This window comes from Giraffa tippelskirchi, chromosome 6 (assembly GCF_054371585.1).
Source record: "Giraffa tippelskirchi isolate mGirTip1 chromosome 6, T2T-mGirTip1v1.2.pri, whole genome shotgun sequence".
In the NCBI taxonomy this organism is placed as follows: domain Eukaryota; kingdom Metazoa; phylum Chordata; class Mammalia; order Artiodactyla; family Giraffidae; genus Giraffa; species Giraffa tippelskirchi.
The window spans coordinates 173,503,132-173,520,091 of record NC_137280.1 but is presented as its reverse complement, the minus strand read 5'-3'; the positions used below and the strand labels follow the sequence as shown (position 1 = coordinate 173,520,091).

Sequence of the window (16,960 nt, the reverse complement as noted above, 5' to 3'; positions counted from 1 at the left end):
TATGCAATTCTAAATAGCTATCTTTGTATTATTACACTTAGTAAATTCTGATATTTTTGTGAAAGCAATGACTATCTTAAAATAGTTCTTTATTTTTCATATGCTCTATTAAGTTATATACTAAAGGTTTTTAAATTAACAATTTTTCATGCAAAGACTATATCTTTATCTCTTTCAAATACTGAATTGATATGTCATATCCATTTCAAAAACATGTCAGCATGTTTTAAGGCATATGACATATCTTTCTGCCTTTATGTACAACTGAGATGATATAAGTGCTGCTATTATGGCTTTTACCAATTGATAAAAGGAGACACTAAATGTAAGGACAGAAAATGTTTCCATCCCTCAGTTAGGGTTGTTCTAAATTTAATCCACTCACTGGAATAACTTTTATTCTTTCTGGAATAACTTTAAAAATCTTTACTACATTTATTTTTGTTTCAAAAATCAAAAAGTATGCATATTATGTATAATCTAATATTTTATTTAAAATCAATATTATGATACAGTATTTGAAATTTTGATAATAGAAGTTAAACCTATTTAAATTAATATTTGTCATTAATTATTTCATTTATTCTTTATTACAATTTTATGATATATATTGTCTTCACTTTAAAGAGGGTAAAAATTATCCTTGGATGATCCAAAGCTGATTCAGTATATATATATATATATATATATATATATATATATATAAATATATATATATATATATATATATTCAAACATCCATAATGATATATGGTGGAATGAGTGTTTTCTCAGATATTTTTGACTCCCAAATATTACTTTCATAATATATTTTATCAGCACAATAATAATGCTCAGAATTTCCGTTTTTTAAATCAGTATTTTGGCCACCTGATGCGAAGAGCTGACTCATTAGACAAGACCCTGAAGCTGGGAAAGATTGAGGGCAAAAGGAGAAGGGGGCAGGGAGGCTGAGATGCTCGGATAGCATCACCGGCTCCATGGACGTGAGTCTCAGCAGACTCCGGGAGCAGTGAAGGACCGGGGCGCCTGCTGTACCGCAGCCCCTGGCGTCAGAAACAGCCAGACACAACTCAGCGACTGAAAAACAATGATGGTAGTTGTTTTACCCTGTTAGTTTCAAGTGTAGAGCAGTATGTACAGCACAGGGAACTGTATTCAGTATCTTGTAGTGACCTGTAATAGGAAATGACGTGAACAACTATAAATATATATATATATGCATATATACACGCACCCACAGTAAATTTGTGTTGTTTATTTTATATACAGTGGTGTGTATCTGTTAATCCCATGCTCCTTATTTATCCCTCCTCTTCGTTCCCCTTTGTGACCATAAGTTTGTTTGCCATGTCTGTGAGTTTATTTCTTTTTTGTTAGTAAGTTCATTTGTATTTTTTTTTTTTAGATTCCACATGTAAGTGATATCATATATTATTTTTTGTCCTCTGTGACGTACTTAACTTAGTATGATAATCTCCAGGCTCATTCATGTTGCTACAAGTGGCAACATTGCGTTCTTTTATATGACTGAGTAGTATTCCATTTTATATATGTAGCACATCTTCTTCATCTCTGCATCTCTTGATGGACACTTAGGTGACTTCCATATCTCGGCAGATCCAGAAATGGAACGTAATGGCTATAAAAATCTTATTACAATTTACTTTATACAATTAACTTATAACTCAGAGAACTAAATATGACCTAAATACTTGGCAGTTTCTACAATAATGCTCTCAACAGTATATCATGCTTTGATTTCTGTGTTATTTCCACAGATTTATTATTTTACCTGTGATCATTTAAAATTCTTTGCTTCCATTTTATGTTATTTACTTTTATTTTTATGCCTCCATGTTTTTTTTAATGTTTTTTTTCCATTATATTTCATTAAATTTTCCTATCATGTTATGTCATTATTTTGCATTTTTTATTCAATTTTTTTGATTAAACTCAGCTCACATTTTCTCTCCTTATATTTTCTTACCATCTCTTTCCTAAGCTCTTGTAGCTCCAATTATACTCTGACTTTATTGGTAGAAACAATCTCTTGAGTAAGATTTTTAAAAATTGAAATCCTAACAGTTTTCATCTATTCTTCTGTGGTTTTCTGGCGAGTATTTTTACTTGACGTTTGGGTTTTCTCTGCCTTTTTTGGATATGCTATAATGATATCTTTGTGTATATTCTGTATGATTCCTTTGATGATTCGTTATTGCAGGAGTTATATTCTCTTAACAGTTCTCTTGTCAGCAGATTAGCATAAAGGAAGCGCCAAAGCCCTGTTGTAGGCTCTCAACTGATCCCGGGTTTTGTTTGTGAATTCATTTAGCTTATACTTTTTAACCAGTAAATGGAAATAGGTAGGTGTGAGCTGTGAGCAAATTAGTCTGTATCTCTCCTCACTTGTAGACATAGAGAGAGAGTGAGAGAGAGAAAGAGACTGCAAGACTGCTTTCCGGAAATCCTCACCTGTGTGATCGTCTTCAAGTACTGGTTCTCTGTTCCTCATTTCTAATTTCAGCCCTAGAAACTCCTGCTGCCAGTCGGTGCATCCTATTTCCACAGCTGTAAATAAACAAGTTAAATTTTACTTCTTAGAATGTGTCCTTTACCCTGGAGAAATCAACGTAGTTGACTCTTTCCTGAGATTTAGTGATATTCTCTTCTCTATTGACCTTTCCTTGTGACTCAGCTGGTGACGAACCTGCCTGCAGTGCGGGAGACCTGGGTTCGATCCCTGGGTTGGGAAGATCCCCTGGGGAAGGGAAAGGCTGCCCACTCCAGTGTTGTGGCCCGGAGAACCCCGTGGGCTGTATAGGCCGTGGGGTCGCAAAGCGTCAGACACAGCTGAGCCACTTTCCCTTTCACTCTTCTCTAAAGTGTTCCTGCTTTGTCTCCACACTTTTGAAAGCTGTTCTCCATCCGTTAAGCTTTTGTGTTTCAACTTTTAAGAGGTTTTGTTGAACACTTTGTATGTTTCTCACTCCCCTTGTTCTTCATTGATTTTTACAGGGGAATTATTGTCTTGTGCTGTGTTCTAGTGACTTATACAGGTAATGGATAATCTTGTATTTAATTATAGTAGCATTTTTTAAAATAAATAATGCACTCTGCATTATCCCAGTGATGCAAATCTGTGAAGAAACTTCATCAACATAATCCTCCCATGCTGTGTGGGGACATTAGACCCTAATCTTCTCATTTGAATTTTCACACTTGGTTTAAAATTTTTGATTTTTAATCTAGTTTACTTTATTAAATTATTATTTTAAAATTATTTTGGAAAAGTTCATGCTGACATTTCCCTTATGTTTTCTAGCCATGCTGACGACAGCAAATGTGTAGCTTTTACACATGAACAACTTTGATTACTCTGCAAGATTTTGCTTTGTTTTTTTTCTTGTATCACTAAAGTAAAAAAGTTGCTTGATAGTTAAAGCTAGCATTGATTTCTTTTTATTTTTTTCATAGCATGTGATGCATATACTTTTAATATAAAAGATTTTGTTAATTTTTGTAAACTTTGATTATTATTCAATTCATGTACACTCATTGATAATCAAAAAATAGATTAATAGCACAGCATTAAAAACAACAGAAGAATATTAAAAGTATCCATGTTCTAATAATGCACATACAGACAGTTTTAAAATTAAAATTTTGAAAATTGAGAAAAGGGCATTAGGACAATCAGAGGGATAAATTACCAATGATTTCTAAGACAGCAACTAAAGTTATTTGTATCCAGATTGTCATTTTGATAGGATCATCTTTGAGCTCACATTTGACAGTGCCTTGCAATATTTTCTGTATTGCAGAAGACACCATCATGAAAGTTCCAGGGTCCCCTACCTGTAAGTGTGCGGCATGTGTGCGGCATTCTTAGTCTAGTTGACTTCTTCCCCCTTTGTGTCTCCTGACCTTTGTTTTTGTGACTGCTGTTGCAATTACTCTTTAAAACCTAGTTTATGTATCTCTTTCTTTGTTAAACATTGCTAAATTATTTGCCATTTATGCTGTTTATCCTAAATCCTTTCCCTTTGCCTGAATTTATCATCCTGAAAAAATGATTTATTTCACTTGGTAGTGATTCTTCAGAGGACAGTAGATTTTTGTATTCAAAGATCTGAGTGTATTTTCTGAAAAATAGAAATTACTCAATAAATAGTTGAAACATAGGTCATATGATATAATTACACTAATTGTTAAAGTACTATTGAAAACAATGGATTATCTCCTATGACGTGTTATCTAAGATTGAGAATGTTTTAAAACTTTTCTAAAATAATCAATTTACATTAGGTTTCTGCTTTTATGGTACTCACTCATGTAGCCTAAGCATATCATAGTTTGTTTAATCTCATCATCATTTCTCAGTATGATATGTATTTCCCCCACCCCTAGTTTCTGGCTCAAATAATGAAAATATAATTACCTTGTGGTATACTATACATCACTCACTCACTTCTGTCATGTCCAACTCTTTGTGACTCTATGAACTGTAGCCTGCCAGGCTCCTCTGTCCATGGGATTTTCAAGGCAAGAATACTGGATAGAGTTGCCATGCCCTCCTCCAGGGGATCTTCCCGACCCAGAGATTGAACCCAGGTCTCTTTACATCTCCTGCAGTGGCAGGAGGGTTTTCTACCACAACACATATATTAAAATTATAAGGAATTATTAGATTACTTAAAACACTGTCGTAGATGCTTTCATATACTTTATTTCATTTAATTCCATTTTACCCTCATTTAATATCTCACAGGTATTGAAATATTTTTATCAAAAGCCAACACATAATGATTATTTAAAAATATAGACTACTATAACTAGAAAATGGAAAACAAAAGAAAGCCCTAATAAATAACACCATCCACGAACAGCTACCCTTTATGATTGGTGGATTTTTGGCTAGCTCTTCTCCATTATGTAAAAATAATTTGGTACTTATAAAAGTAAGATAACAGAGTATTTAAACTCTTTGGTGATTGTCCCCATAATGTTACACACACATGTTTTCTTTGTATTATGGATTGAATGCTGTGTGGTCCTTGCCCCACTAATACTAATAGTGAAGCCTTAACACTAAGAGATATATTTGGAAATGCAGCCTCTTAGGAAGTAACTTCGGTGAAATGAGGTCATGAGGGCAAGACTCGTATAGGAATTGTCCTTCTTCTAAGAGATATCACAGAGTTTCCTCTCTCCTCTCTCTCTCTGAGAACACTGAAGAAGAAGCCAGGTGGGCACGCAGCGAGGTGATGCCAGCCTCTCCAGGCCAAGGAAAAACGCTTCAGAATCTAACTTGTCTTGCCATGCTTGATTTTGTACTTCCCAGACTTGAGAACTGTGAGAAATAAATTTCTGCTCTTACAGTCACCCAGCCTGTGGTATTTTATTATGGCATCTGAGCAGACCATGACATCACATCATACAATATATGTTAAACATAAGTTAATTAGCGTTAATGCTATTTCATCTTATATATGTATTATATTCTAAATTATTCTTTCCCTAGTATATTATTTCTGAATGTTTGATATTTGGAAACTTCCTATAATAATAATACCTCATGTATGCTTTTTTTAACCTCATCTTAAGATAGGTTCCCTAGAGAAGGAAATATTTGGTCAAAGACTATAAGCATGCTAAGGAATTTGATGCACATTGTATTGGAAGAAGATTAAAAAATGATCTTTTCAAATATGACAATATTTTACCAGTTTAATGCAAAGAGAAAACCACAAACTAAATTTTAAATAACAGTGTTCTTGGTAAATGAAGCACTGATTGATGTTGTATTCATAATACAAAACAATCTTTTCCTAAGCAGTTTTAACCTGTCTTTGAAATGGCCCAGACATACATACATTCAACCACGTTTTTCTTTTTTTTTTTTTTCACTCAAATATTGACTGATAATTTTTTCACCATTATTTTGGCTTTTAGCAATTGGCAAAATATTTTGTCTTCATCAAATATCTTCATTGTAAAAACATCAAGCAAGAACCAAAAATTGGTCATGGAAATAATGTTTATATTTTATCCAATTATGAACAATTGTCTGTGCCTTAGTCTTTCTGTTTTTCCAGTATATACTTTGAACACATATACATTATTTTTATTCATTTTTTTATTGAAATATACTTGATTTACAATGTTGGGTCAATCTCTGCTGTACAGTAAAGTGACTCAGTTTTACACACGTGTACATTATTTTTTGTATTCTTTTCCATTATGTTTTTTCCCAGGATATTCAATATAGTTTCCTGGGCTACACAGTAGAACCTTGTTGCTTAAGCTTCCCCAGTGGCTCAGATGGTAAAGAAGCTGCCTGCTAATGCAGGAGACCTGGATTCGATCCCTGGGTCAAGAAGATTCCCCTGGAGAAGGGCATGCAATCCACACCAGTATTCTTGCCTGGAGCATTCCATAGATAGAGGAGGCTGGTGGGCTACAGTCCATGGGGTCACAGTGAGTTGGAAATGACTGAGCGACTAACACAAACACACACACACACACACACAGACACACACACACACTCTTTAATTGAGGATTCTGAAATATTCAATTCTGGTGTCTGATCATTAACTGTTCTTGGAACCAAAATGTGTTCAACCATTGCTACAGTGAGAGTTCATCCAATTCTCTCCATTATCTAGATCTTCCGATCTAAAACACATCTAGATACAATTATTGCTTTATTGACTATGCCAAAGCCTTTGACTGTGTGGATCACCACAAACTGTGGAAAATTCTGAAAGAGATAGGAATACCAGACAACCTGACCTGCCTCTTGAGAAACCTGTATGCAGGTCAGGAAGCAACAGTTAGAACTGGACATGGAACAACAGACTGGTTCCAAATAGGAAAAGAAGTATGTCAAGGCTGCATATTGTCACCCTGCTTATTTAACTTATATACAGAGTACATCATGAGAAATTCTGGGCTGGAAGAAGCACAAGCTGGAATCAAGATTGCCGGGAAAATATTAATAACCTCAGATATGCAGATGACACCACCCTTACGGCAGAAAGAGAAGAGCTAAAAAGCCTCTTGATAAAAGTGAAAGAGGAGAGTGATTCAGAAAACTAAGATCATGGCATCTGGTCTCATCACTTCATGGCAAATAGATGGGGAAACAATGGAAACAGCAACAGACTTTATTTTTGGGGGCTCCAAAATCACTGCAGATAATGACTGCAGCCATGAAATTAAAAGATGCTTGCTCCTTGGAAATTATGACCAACCTAGACAACATATTAAAAAAGAGAGACGTTACTTTGCCAACAAAGGTCCGTCTAGTCAAGACTATGGTTTTTCCAGTAGTCATGTAAGGACGTGAGAGTTGGACTATAAAGAAAGCTGAGTGCCGAAGAATTGATGCTTTTGAAGTGTGGGTGTTGGAGAAGACTCGTCACAGTCCCTTAGACTGCAAGAAAATCCAACCAGTCCATTGGAAAGGAATTCAGTCCTGAATATTCACTGGAAGGACTGATGTTGAAACTGAAACTCCTATACTTTGTCCACCTGATTCTAAGAACTGACTCATTGGAAAAGACCCTGATTCTGGGAAAGATTGAAGGCAGGAGGAGAAGAGGATGACAGAGGATGAGATGGTTGGATGGCATCACCCACTCAATGGACATGAGTTTGGGTAAACTCCGTGAGTTGTTGATGGTCAGGGAGGCCTGGCAGCTGCAGTCCATGAGATCACAAAGAGTCGGACACGACTGAGCAACTGAACTGAACTGAGATACAATTACAAAGGAATTTGAATTGCCAAGCCATACACCTGCAACTATATATACAGCATTATATGGTTATACTGTAGTTATATATGTGCTATGCTGTTCTTACTCACTCACTTGTGTCCAACTCTTTGGGACCTCATGGACTCTAGCCTGCCAGGCTCCTCTGTCCATGGTGATTCTCCAGGCCAGAATACTGGAGTGGATTACCTGTCCTCCTCCAGGGGATCTTCCCAACCCAGGGACTGAACCCAGGTCTCCCGCATTGCAGGCAGATTCTTTACCATCTGAGCCACCAGGAAAGCCCAAGACTACTAGAGTGGGTAGCCTATCCTTTCTCCAGGGGAACTTCCCATCCCAGGAATTGAACCAGGGTCTCCTGCATTGCAGGCAAATTCTTTACCAGCAGAGCTACCAGGGAAGCCCTAGGAAAAAGGATAACAAAATAAGTTCTATGTTTAGACTGAATAAAATAAACTGTGACTGATCACCTGAATCAGACCTGCTGAGCTTTACAATTGCTGTGTAGGATCATCTGATCTTAACTAACTGCTGTAGTCCTGGTACATGGGGGTTGCTCTAGGAATCATCTCAACGTGAGAAATACCTGGAAACACATTTAATGGATCTTAAAGCAAAATTTCATTAGGTAAATATCATCAAAAATGTTTGATCTATACTCATGAATATTTCCTTTATAAAATATCAATATGACAGTTGAGAGTAATAAATGTTTGAGAGCAAACTGTTTTACATAAAAATAAATTTAGAAGATTGTTTTTTTTTTAATTGATTTTTAAAACAAACCAAACAATGATTATATTTTAAAATCTGTCAGCACAATATCTTGAGTAGATAATGCAACCTTTGATACATATTAAGTATGACCCATTTTTTACTTGAAGATTTGTGCAATGAGCACATTCTTAAGTTTTTTGAAAAACATAATTGAATTGAATGCTTAGAAGAGAATACTTATTTTGACCAATTGTTTAGCTGAATTGAGGTAGATATATCTTGATTAACCTCTGTGTAGCAGTTTCTTTTAGTTAGCAGGTCAACTGTTTTCTCATTAATGACATTTTAATTTAAATGAAATTGAATTGAATTCACTGTTGAAAATATGGTGTGCATTAGGAGAGAATAAAGAATCTTTCTCTGCTATTCACTAAGTAATACTTCTTTCAACCAAAGGGAGAACTTTTAAAAAATTTCCTCTTTTCCTCAGTCACCCTCACATACTACAGTCATGCTGCAGAGTTTCTTGTGACATTTCTTTAAATGAAATTGCAAACAATGTCCCTATTATTAAGTCAGTAATTGCTGATCTTTTGTTATTTCCATAGGATAGAGAGAAAGGAAGGACAATTTAACTGTTTGGATTTAAGGTTTCTATATTTTTCCTAAGGGCTTCCCTGGTAACTCAGATGGTAACGAGTCTGCCTGCAATACAGGAGACCTGGCTTCAATCCCTGGATCAGGAAGGTCCCCTGTAGAAGGAAATGGCAACCCACTCCAGTATTTTTGCCTATGAAATCCCATGGACCGAGGATCCTGGCAGGCTGCAGTCCATGGGGTCACAGAGTCAGAGACTCTGAAGGGACTTAGACTGAAGGGACTTAGAAGAGCACAACACATTTGTTCTAAAAGTGAATAATTTATTTAAAAATCATAATTCAAGTGAGCCCACAATTTATTGCAAGTGAAATAAAAAAATCTCCTTATGTATTTGTTTATTAAATTGATATCCCCATTATTCAATGGGTGGATTTTCAGCAATCAAAATGTTTTAAAATATAGTTTTTGCACTTAAGTTTCATATTTGACATTCTATTTTAAAGCAATATCAGAAATACAAAGAAAGTTTCTCTGAGAAGCAAATTTACCTTCAGGTTCACCAGAAAATCTATGTAAAATGGAACAGCCATTTTCCAGACTTTGGCACTCTAGGTAAATAACTTCAAATCATTAAATGAGCTTGAAGGGATTACAAACTGTTGTTTAAGATCCTAAACTCTAGTCAACCCATAGACATTAAAAACATGTTTATAACACTCAGTTCAGTTCAGTTCAGTCGCTCAGTCATGTCCGACTTTTTGCGACCCCATGAATTGCAGCACGCCAGGCCTCTCTGTCCATCACCAACTCCCAGAGTCTACCCAAACTCATGTCCATCGAGTCAGTGATGCCATCCAATCATCTCATCCTCTGGTGTCCCCTTCTCCTCCTGCCCCCAATCCTTCCCAGAATTAGGGTCTTTTCCAATGAGTCAACTCTTCGCACGAGGTGGCCAAAGTATTGGAGTTTCAGCTTCAACATCAGTCCTTCCAATGAACACCCAGGACTGATCTTCTTTGGGATGGATTGATTGGATCTCCTTGCAGTCCCAGGGACTCTCAAGAGTCTTCTCCAACACCACAGTTCAAAAGCATCAATTCTGCGGCGCTCAGCTTTCTTCACCGTCCAACTCTCACATCCATACATGACCACTGGAAAAACCATAGCCTTGACTAGACAGACTTTTGTTGGCAAAGTAATGTCTCTGTTTATAACACTAAATATTAGTAAAAATGCTTACCAAAAGTTTATGTAAAATACGAAATTCTGATGCCTAGAATATCTATATTTTTCCAAATGGTGCCAGATAACTGAAATACCTCTACTTATCTGAGATTATATTCTAGGTAGAATACTTACTTGCAAAATGTTTGTAAGTTTATCTGATTTATATGTATGTGACTTGATGACATGACTTTTTCATTGACCTGGATGAAGAACAACTCTGGTTAGTGTTAACTTCTTAACTAAAACTTTCTCAAACCTGGTGAACATGCGTTCATTTTTGGAATATTCCAATAGATATTAGGGTGTCTATTTGGCTGACTAGACTTTTCTATCTTAGTTCAATCTGACAATATACATAGACTCAGCCTACTTATAATATTTTAATTAAAAAATATTACCCTCGGACTGCTGTGGTTTTACTATAAATGAGATGACAGTATGGTGATACATGAGATAATGTAATTTAAAATTTAATCCTTTGTGATATAGAGAAAACCAAGTTGTCAGTAAGTTTCACGTGTATTTCACTTCCCCCGAATTATATGTGATTTATAATTCATAAAAATTGTTTTAAGGGAAAATAAGAATGCCTACAATGTGATCTCTGTGTCTCTCTGGGATAGTTTTAGGAGTACTGTACATTTTATTTACTAGGGTTGTGTAGCAAGAGAGTGCTTAGAAATCCCTTCCCGCCTTGAGACTGAAGGAATAGTGTATGTGCATAAAACAATATTTACCGCAGTGCTGGGAGGTCTATAAATATCACCACTAGGACGGCTGATTAGGTTGTCTCACTGTACTTTCTCTTTCTCTGTATATTTGTTTGTTGTTACTTTTTTGCTTACTTTATTTTGTTTCTTGATTCTGTATCCTTCAGAGACTTTCTGAAGTATGACTCCTAAGCACTTAAGGTTACCTCAGTGATAGGAAAGAATTAATGTGATTGTGTGCATGTTTAAATTACTTCCAGAAGATAACTCCAGCTTTGGAAAGACTAAAGCCCACTTTGGAGATGCTAGAACTCAAGATGTAGGGTGAAGTTTTGAATTAATGAGAAATTGAATATGATCTTGATAAAGAATAAGGAAGATTTCCCAAATCCAAATTTCCCTCACCCTGTCCTATTACTCTGGTTTGAAATGACACTATTATAGAACTCATTCTCCATGAATGGAGAAAGGAATTATCCTCTATTAAAATGCAAATGCCCCGGAAAAGATAGTACAAGAATCGATCAATCATTTATACCTTAATGAGAAATTGTCACTCAAACCCTTTCCAACATTACAATTATCTGAGATTGAGCATTGATAGGATATTAGATGAGACAGAATCATGTTGGGAACCAAGAGTAAGGAGGAAAAAAATAACAAGGAAATGAGACAATGCTGAGACTAAATGACACAGTTTACAGTGTTACTAAGACATTGGATCACAGGTGACAGTCAGTTATTGGAGGGAGTGTGCAGAGCTCATGAAAGACTGCTACTGTAAAGCCGTTCGGTGGCATTCTTACATTTGAGGAAAAACATTTTATTCTCTGTTCTCTTCCTTACCTAGAGGACCACCATTCATGTTGAAGGGTGCCGAGATATCACTCCCATATGGGCATAGATCTGTATTTATGAAGTCAGTTTATATGTACCTGCTTTGAAAACACAAATATAAACGCATGTATTCTGAACTTATCAGCATAACACAAACGACAATAAATATAGTATTCACTTTTTTAATGTGCCCTGTAAATGATTTAAATAGAATGGTTTTTAGATCATGTACAATGTCTGTGAATTACAAATAGTTGGTCTAAACATAAATTTTTAGAAAAAACATCTATTTAATAGGGCAACATACCTTCCAATCCTTCTTCATTTATAATTTTCCTTGTGTAATCGTATAAGATACCATGCTTTCTGTAGCACTTTATGTACTTTATCAATATATCATTGTCATCATCATCATCATTATTTATGTGTGTGTTTCTCTAGAGTTATATAGGAAAGTCGTCATACATGAGCAGACAGGTGGTTCTCTGGCTTCAAGGACAATTCTTGATAAATATGCCATTTTTGATATCATATACAACTTATTATGTATTGTGGATATTATATGTGATTATATATAATATATACTATGTGTGAACACATATATTACTGAATCAACACTAGCCATAACAATTAAACTGAGTGCATATTATATGAGAATAGCTTAAACTATTGCTAAGAAATCTCTAAGTATAAGGCTTCAATAACATGAATCTTATGATAATAAAGTTCATAATAAATTTCAGCTACTGATGCAATATGTGGCAATTCAATTTACTTTCACCCACAAATACTTTAAAAAGTTTATAACTAGTGTGACTACCGCGATGGCAACGCATATGTTGTTGTGTACTTGAAAGTTCATGAGTAACATCTTATCTCTCCTTTATCATATTTTATTAACACCGTCTTCAAATAAATTTTTTTGTTATAACTGTGGTCATTTATTATCTCAACTAAGCAATGTGCTTATATATTTTTTGTTATAATTTTCTGATTAGCCATTTGTTGGGTTGCTAGTCATCTTTAATCCTCTTTACGTTTTGTACTTCATTCTTTGTGTTGTTTTTATTTAGCTTATTCTTGGAGTAAAACTCTAAGGCAATAGGGTTCATGAGCAAATTAAGTATATTTATCTGTTGGCGAGAAATCATTTATCATCCCTGTCAATACATATGCAAATTAAAAAAAGCTTACCAGTTAGCTCTATAGTGTCAAACCAGATTTAAATTAAGAGAGAAGTGATGCATTAATTATGTGCACATTTGTCTGTCTCTTTTTAAAATATGTCATCTATTATTTTAGTCCTTTACTCAGAAATGAGAAGCTTCATGAATGCATGATTTTTATTAAAGATAATATTTCATGTAACTGTAAATCTGAAAATCTCACTACAAAAAGTTCTTACTGATGTAATTTGCAGCTTTATCTCCAATGAAAATTGTAATTTTATTCATAACCAGAAAAAAATAATCAAAGGAAAACCTGAAAAGACAAATCACAACTGTCCAAATTTTACAGAATTTTTCTGTTTTCAACAGTCAGAATCAAAACTGTGAAGTAAATTGCTTTTGAGTGCTTCTGTACCAGATGTCAGCCATCTTGCTTATCACTGAAGGAGCCACATCTGAACTAAACAGCTCAGTATCGCGTTGAGGGATGTGGATGCTGATTGAACACAGGTGTAATGGTTGATACACTGTCCCACAGTCTGACGTTAACCTAGGATCTTTGTTGAAATAGTTATTACTGATGGCACGAAATGTAATTGCTAATTTTCTGCCTGAGTGGTTACATATTTTCTCTAAATCTGAAGAGTTATTCATCCTTTTCCCACTGCCCATTCCTCAGAGTTTAAGGCGGATGTGTCAGTGGTCCATGGGCCAGTAATTGAACCTGTCACTTGCAATCTACTGATTTCATTCTTCAGAAATGTGACTCCTGCTTTATTCACTCTCCCGCTTACTTTTCTCTGGGTATCAAATGTCTTACTTGAACCTAAGCTAACCAATATTCATTGTTTACCTTAGAGAGGATCTTCGGTCACTGGGCGAGGGGATGGTGGATGACTCAAATCTGACCGCATTTTAGTATTCCTGGTTTTCAGTGCCCGGCTTTCAAATGAATTGATTCTTTTAATGATCCTAATTATAATAAGTCAGTCAGTTGTACTGTGGGTATAGAGGGTGTGGAGGTACAGTGGAGAAAGGCTAGGAAGTTGAGATTTTCCATTCCTGTTTGAATGAAAATCTCCTTAGAATGACTCACCATAACTCAGTCTGACTAAACATCTTTCCAGAATTTTACTGAGTGCTAGTGCTTAGTGCCTAAAGATCGGTCAGTGTCTGGTGGTTTGACAATAAATTTGCCAAAGTAAATTTAATCACAATAAATGTTTTACTTTAAATTTTGGTTTCTACTAAAATGATTAAGTCATGGTCCACAGTAAAGGAAAAGAGGAAAATAACATGCCAAATTTATGCATGAATAGAGGATTTTCTATGAACATAAATTGTAAATTTTTTCAAAATCCTTTCAAAATGAACTCATACCCAAAAGAACTGTATGCTTCATGACACCTTTTTTAAATACTTTTTTATTTGCAAAAGATAGGAAAATTTTTCCTGAAACTGTGACTGACTAGTAAATCGTCAGGATTGTAAAACTATTGGTTGAAATTTTAGATAGTGGATCTTGTCTCTTTAAGTGAAAAAGATAAAATAATCAGTTTGGCTTAGTGGAAGAAATATAGATGCTGGATTGAAATTCTACCTTTACTGTTTTGTGACCTAGGGCATAGCACCTTCACCTCAGTGTTTTTATCTTTAAAGGGGGTACAATCACCCTTGTTTTATGAGTTGATGTCAGTATTAGAAATATGTGGATAAATTACCTCAGGCAGCATCCGTCTCATAACAGAGACTTGACACTATTGTCATGGGATCTGCTCTGAATCCCAAATTTCTAGTAGTAATGAGACGATCCACTAGTGGAAGAGTCGGCTATCAGCATTGGATCATCGTGCTTTCCAGACTGGACGCGAGAAGGAACGCAGAGCTCTGGGCTGCAGTTCCGACCCAGGGAACACACGGCCAGGTGCGGTTGCTCTTGTGGTCGCAGTTGTCTGGGGCTGCTTGACAGTGGGAGGGGGTAGTCTGCACATACAGGAGGGCCGCAAGGAAACGCAGGCCTTGGTGCATCTGTTAAGATGCTCATCACCTGACTTGATACAAATACTAGGTTATAAAGCAGAATCATTATTTGTTGCCACAGTAATGGGGGAAGTGGAAAGCCTTACGTTGTAGTCCACTTTAGTTTTTCAAGGTTGCATATTTATAAGGTAAGATTTCTAAGTTAAAAACTATAATTAGCTTCCCTTGAGTTTTGTTCATCTGGGATGTATGAAGCATTTTAATCTGGCCTCCCGATTTCCTGTTCCATGTTAGAGAATCAAAGGATACACAGTGAATGGGTTCACTTTGAAAACAAGGATAGGCATTAAAGAAGTGAGTATGAGGGCTGGAATCTGGTAACACCTGAAATTAAGGAGGAGAAATCGTGAGCATTTGGAAAAGATGAGCGACGGAGCAGGCTGTCAGAGAAAGCGATGTCATAGACGTTTTTGTTTTTGAAAATGCTGTCTTGACCCAGTTTTTAGGTTGACTTTTGAGGCTGGTCAGTTTCCTTTTGTGAGCAGCTGAGTAAATGGGTAGCCCAAACACCTCCCTTCCCACACTCTCTTTGCTAGGAGCCCTGTGTCTCAGCCTTAATCAGCTCTGAGGCCAAGTATCAGACAAGGTGTAAGAGTCCCTCCCTAACTGTCAGAAGCATTCTAAAGGGAACACGGCAAAGATATAGGAAAACAATAAATGGGAAAGATGAGATCTCCTCAAGGAAAGTGAAGATACCAAGGAAACATTTAATACAAAGATGGGCACAATTAAGGACAGAAAGGACAAGGACCTAACAAAAGTAGAAGAGATTTAGTGTATTATCTCATTTCAGAAACTGCAAACTTAATCTACTCCTTAGCTGAAGGCAAAAAATAGTTGTTGTTGTTTTTTTTTCTTAAGAGCAAACTTGATGTACGATAAACTGGGTATGTAGAAAGTGTACAATTTGACAAGTTTTGACATATATATATATATATGGCTTCAAAACCATCATACAACCAAGATAATAAAAACATATGTCCTCCCAAAAGCTTCCTCATGCTGTTCATAATGTCTGTCCTACCCTTTCTCAACCTCTCTCCCCCCTTTCCCATCCCTGCCTCCAAGCAACTGCTGATCTATTCTACCACTTAAATAAAGCTGCTATGAATGCTTGTGTATACATCTTTGTACGGACCAATTTGCATTCTTTTGTTTTAGGGAGTTAATAATTTACAGTGAACTAGTTGGATCATATGGAAGTTGTATTTTCAGGAAACTGTCAAACTGTCTTCCAGAGTGTTTCTAACATTTTACATTCCTAACATTAATCTTACAAGGTCATGTACCTCCACGTCTTGTCAGCACTTGATATGATAGGCTTTTTAATATAAACCAGTTTTAAAGGCATGTAGTAGGCTTCCCAGGTGGCTTAGGGGTAAAGAATCCACCTGCCAAGAAGCAGGAGACACAGGTTTGATCCCTGGGCTGGGATGATCCCCTGGAGAAGGAAGTGGCAACCCACTCCAGTATTCTTGCCTTGGAAATCCCATGGACAGAGGAGCCTTGTGGGCTACAGTCCACAGGGTTGCAAAGTGTCGGACATGACTTAGCAGCCAAAAAGCAACAACAAAGTGGTATCTCATCACAGTTTTGTTTTGTATTTTCCTGATAACTAAAGATGCTTAGCATTTTCATATGCATATTTGTGATTTGTAAATATTCTTTGTTAAAGTTACGAATTCACTAATAAATTATACCTAATTTTATTTATTGCTCCTTGTTTTCTTACAGTTTAGCTTTGATTGTGCTTACATATTTCAATATAATTCTCTCATCAAGTATATCGTTTGCAAGTGATTTGTCTTTCACTCTCTCAGTAAAGTCTTTTGAAGATCAGGCATGTTAAATTTTGATGAAGTATAAGGCAGTATTCTTGATT

General features: G+C 35.8%; 1 long non-coding RNA gene across 3 annotated transcripts in view; it reads left to right on the top strand.

The window, feature by feature from the left end:
* LOC145511728 (uncharacterized) overlaps positions 1-16,960 on the top strand; it is an 878,639-nt gene that overhangs the window by 846,867 nt on the left and 14,812 nt on the right. The gene's annotated exons all lie outside the window — the stretch shown is intronic.